Source organism: Xyrauchen texanus, chromosome 10 (genome assembly GCF_025860055.1).
Source record: "Xyrauchen texanus isolate HMW12.3.18 chromosome 10, RBS_HiC_50CHRs, whole genome shotgun sequence".
In the NCBI taxonomy this organism is placed as follows: domain Eukaryota; kingdom Metazoa; phylum Chordata; class Actinopteri; order Cypriniformes; family Catostomidae; genus Xyrauchen; species Xyrauchen texanus.
This window is the reverse complement of record NC_068285.1, coordinates 28,255,706-28,260,781: the sequence shown is the minus strand read 5'-3', so window position 1 is coordinate 28,260,781 and position 5,076 is coordinate 28,255,706. Positions and strand designations below refer to the sequence as shown.

The 5,076-nt window shown below is 40.9% G+C and overlaps 1 long non-coding RNA gene across 2 annotated transcripts; it reads right to left on the bottom strand.

Moving 5' to 3' along the window:
* Nucleotides 1-532: 532 nt before the first annotated feature.
* Nucleotides 533-2,703, bottom strand: LOC127651009 (uncharacterized). Of its 2 annotated transcripts, none has more exons than XR_007971491.1 (3): nt 2,665-2,703; nt 2,234-2,349; nt 533-1,202 (listed from the first exon to the last, which is right to left on the bottom strand). It is a non-coding gene; the product is annotated as an uncharacterized LOC127651009 (long non-coding RNA). The 2 variants fall into 2 exon arrangements; XR_007971492.1 differs by having other exon boundaries at nt 2,633-2,702.
* Between the last annotated feature and the right edge of the window lie 2,373 nt (nt 2,704-5,076).

Below are 5,076 nucleotides of genomic sequence, written 5' to 3'. Positions count from 1 at the left end.
ATGCATAAACGTTATTTTCTCAAAAATACAAACATGTACACACATGTTGCTCACATATTATTGTAGCCCAGTTTGTGCTGAAAACAGTGTTATCAGATATTAGCCATAAATATGATTTTAAACAACTGAAAAAAGCACAAATGTCAAGGCATGTAAAAACTTCTCCAGACTCCAGAGGGTTACATTTACATTTACATTTATTCATTTGGCAGACGCTTTTATCCAAAGCGACTTACAAAAGAGGAAGAACATCAGCGAATCATCTTAGGGAGACAGTGGTACAAAAAGTGCCATATTACAAAGTTTCACTATCATCATAATAGTATACAAAACAGATTTAAGTGCAACAAGAAATGTAAATATATATATATATATTTTTTTTTATTTTTTTTTTTTATTATTGACCGGTTAAGTGCTTTTGGAAAAGATGTGTTTATAGCCGTTTTTGAAGATAGAGAGTGAGTTAGCTTCCGGATTGAGTTGGGAAGGTCATTCCACCACCGTGGTATGATGAAACTGAAAGTCTGGGAAAGTGTTTTGGTGCCTCTTTGTTTTGGTACGACAAGGCGACGTTCCTTAGCCGACCGCAGGCTTCTGGTGGGAACGTAGCTCTGCATAAATGTTTTTAGGTATGCTGGAGCAGACCCAGTGACTGTTTTATATGCCAGCATCAGGGCCTTGAATTTAATACGTGCATGAACCGGCAGCCAGTGGAGAGAGACAAAGAGTGGTGTAACATGTGCTCTCTTAGGTTCATTAAAGACCAGACGTGCTGCTGCATTCTGGATCATTTGGAGAGGTCTAATAGCACATGCAGGAAGGCCTGCAATGAGAACATTACAGTAGTCCAGTCTAGTTATGACAAGGGACTGAACGAGCAGTTGTGTGGCATGTACAGAGAGGAAGGGTCTTATCTTCCTGATATTGTAGAGTGTAAATCTACAAGATCTTGCAGTTTTTGAAATGTGGTCTGTGAAATTTAGCTCATCATCAATGGTTACCCCTAGATTTCTGACCGTTTTGGAAGGCGAAACTGTAGTTGGACCCAGCTGCACGGTGATGTTGTGTTCAACAGCAGGGTTGGCTGGAAAGACAAGGAGTTCTGTCTTGGCAGGGTTGAGTTGAAGGTGGTGTTCCTTCATCCAGGCCGAGATGTCTGCCAGACAGGCAGCGATTCGAACGGTCACTGTGGTGTCGTTGGGCTGGAAAGACAAGTAGAGTTGCGTGTCATCAGCGTAGCAGTGGTAAGAGAAACCATGTGACTGGATGATGGGTCCCAGTGATGTTGTGTATATGGAGAAGAGAAGTGGCCCAAGCACTGATCCCTGAGGTACCCCAGTAAGTAACTGGTGTGGCTTGGATACTTCCCTCTCCATGCTACCTCAAAGGACCTTTCTGAGAGATAAGAGTTGAACCAGTCAAGCACAGTTCCAGTGATACCCAGTTTAGAGAGGGTGGAGAGTAGGATCTGATGGTTGACTGTGTCAAAGGCAGCAGAAAGGTCTAGCAAAATCAGAACAGATGATCTCGATTCAGCTCTCGCCAGTCTCAGCGACTCGATGACAGACAGTAGGGCAGTCTCAGTGGAGTGTCCACTTTTGAAGCCCGACTGATTGTCATCCAGCAGCTTGTTCTGTGAGAGATAGGCGGAGATCTGATTGAAAACTGCCCTTTCAAGTGTTTTTGCCATGAATGGGATGAGAGAGACTGGTCTGTAGTGTTCTATCTGTGTGGGGTTAAGTGCAGGTTTTTTCAGCAGTGGGGTTACTCGAGCCTGCTTAAATGTAGTGGGAAAAGTGCCTGCAAGAAGGGATGTGTTAATTATGTGTGTAAGTGCGGTAGGATGGACGGAGAGATGGCCTGGAGAAGGTGTGATGGAATGGGGTCAAGGGAACAGGTTGTGGGGTGGTTGGAGAGGAGGAGTTTAGAGACCTCAGTGTCAGTTAAAGGAGAGAACATAGTGAAAGAAGGGTTGCATACAGGAGCCAGGTGTTTGACAGGGCGTGGTGCTGTGAATGTATTGCTGATGGCTGTAACCTTATCAGTAAAAAATGTGGCGAATATATCTGCTGTCAGTGATGTGTCAGGTGGTGGAGGGGAGGGCAGAGAAGTGTGTTAAATGTTCTAAACAAGCTACGAGTGTCTGTGGTGCTGTTGATTTTGGTCTGGTAATATGAAGTTTTTGCAGTTTTAACGTTATTTGAAAAAGTTGCGAGCAGAAGCTGATATTTACCTAGATCAGCTGGATCTTTAGATTTCCGCCATCTCCTCTCAGCTGCCCTGAGAACAGTCCGATGTTCACGAAGGATGTCAGACAGCCAGGGGCTGGGTGGTGTAGTCCGTGCTGGTCTAGAGGAGAGAGGACAGATGTTGTCTAGACAGGTTGTTAAAGTAGAGCTAAGTGTGTCTGTGGCAGTGTTCACATCAAGCATGGAAAATACATTTATTGTGGGAAGAGAGGCAGAGACATCAGTGGAAAGGCGAGAGGGTGAGAGGGAACGGAGGTTACGGCGAAAGGAAACCAAAGGTGGGGTCGGTTTTACAATGGATGGGAGAATCATGTTGAATTGAACAAAGTAGTGATCAGAAACATGTAAAGGTGTAACAAGAATATTAGAGGTGGTACAGTTACGTGTAAAAATGAGGTCCAGCTGGTTGCCCGACCTGTGAGTTGCTGTGGTGTGTAGTCTTTCCAAGTCAAATGAGTCCAGAAGAGTATTCAGTTCAATGGCCTGGGGTTTGTCCTGGTGTATGTTGAAATCACCAAGAACCACAAGTGGCCTGCCATCCTCTGGCAAGGAGGACAGCAGGACATCCAATTCCTCAAGAAAGCTTGTCAGCTGACCTGGGGGGGCGATAGATGACAACAACATGTATTTTGTGGGTTGCATTGTAGTAATGGCATGGAATTCAAAAGATGTATTGTTACATAGTGAAGCATGTGGTGAAAAAGTCCAGTTATTATGAATGAGCAAACCTGTTCCCCCACCCCTACCAGTATGTCGAGGGGTGTGGGAGAAGGAGAAGTTGTTCGAGAGAGCAGCAGGTGTTGCTGTATCCTCAGGACGTATCCATGTCTCTGTCAGTGCCAGGATGCTGAGGGTGGACTGCGTGGCTAAAGCCGAATGAAGGCAGCTTTGTTCACAGCAGACTGGCAGTTCCAGAGTCCCACTGAGAACGAGAGTGGAGCAGGTGTTGAAGTGCAAAGCGGCCGTAGGTTGTGTGGGTTGCGTTTTGTCTTGCATCTGTATCTTGTGAACGGTCTACAACAGATAACAGGGATGTGCTTGAAGGCATGTGTTATTAGTGAACTAGACATGTTAGTATGTATGTATAAGTAAAATAATAAAAGAGATAGAATAGAAAAATACTTAAGTGCTTTGGTGAGTGGAGCCTTGTCGGTGTCCTTGCTCGGTGGACTCGCACAGGTAGACTCGCTGGTCTTTACCCAAGTAGGTCTTCACACAAGGAGGGCTTCACACGAGGGCTACCACTTCCGCTGCCGCTTCCGCGTCAGCATTAAGTCCAATAAATAACAACTTTTATAAACAACAAACTTTTATAAACTTTTTTAAAGGGTTAATGTTGTAGATTAGAAATAAAGTCTTGTATGTATTCAAAGAGGATTTGACTGTGCTATATTTTGATATACAATCTTGTCAATTGATTCTTAAAGGTTTGCGTTCCTGCTCAAACAATATTTCAAAATATTTTGTGATATTATTTTCAATGGCCATTCAATAGCTCTGAAGAGTTAACAGATGCATCAGTATTCCCCAATTAATAATACTTCTCTTCTTGAGCTAATATTCCTTTCATATAAATTGTGAGTAGATACAACAAGCCTGTTGTATTCCATATTTAATGGTAGAGAATTTTTATTCAGATTTCTAATCTGATCATTTATCTTTTATCCTTCATATATTGGTGGTCGGTCATGGCCAAGATTCATAAACTAATTAACATATAAAATCATACATATTATTGTTGGATTAATGTGGGCATGTTTAAATCTACCCATTACGTTTAGCGTTCCGTTATACAATTCTTACATATTATTGGTATTGAGTTGTAAATATACCCTGTCACAAAGTTGCTAATTTCCTAAAGGATTAATGAAGTATGTCTCTGGGACTCTAATAAAACACAATAAACACACTGCAGTGATGCTGATACTGTATGTTAGTATTTTCACATGGATGCAAATAGGATCTAACACTATTTGAACCAGGTTACAAATAGTATCTACCATTTTTTGTACCAGGGTTGGGGTACAAATTAGATCTGCCACTATTTGCACTAGGGGTGTAAATCGCATATACCATTATTTGCCCCATGATGCAAATAGCATCTTCCTATTATTTATGTCTCAATACTGTCATATTGACAGCATCTTAAATTTGAACAACATTAGAGGGGTACAAATGATTACAAATCTTTTGAGTTCAAAGAATATAATTTTTGTACAAATTGTGACAGTACTCACCACCAGCCCCCACCACACATGCACACAAATATATATTTGATTTATTTTGATATATAGTATATCTTTATTTAGTTAGTTATTTATTCCTTTTGCATTAAATGAAAATGTGACATTTGCTGCTGTTTTAAAATTAGAAATTATTAATAGTTATATGTCTGAACATAAGAAAGTGTTCCTGGTCGAGTTATTCCAATTAAAAGTTGACTTCAGCATTAATAAATTAGTTCAAATTAGCTTTATGGGAACCATTCTGATTAATCTTTGTGACTTGATTCATCAGTGGATCAATCTGCTTGGTAATGAAAGAGCACAGAGGGATTCACTCAGCTCATCTCATTTTGGTGCCAAACAGAGAATAAAGTTTAACCTTTATGAGATTGAGATTTAATATTCTTCATCCTCCTCTTTAATTAGAAAAAGTATGCTTCCGACCTCAGTTTGGAGGTATAGTAGTTATTGATATGGATCAAGAGGTGTTATTTTTATCCCTGTCTATCTTTTTTTTCTGAATGCAAAGAGCCGAGCTTCTCAAAATAAATAAATGATCAATTGACCCACCAAGAAAATAAACACATTTGTGTTTCAATGCA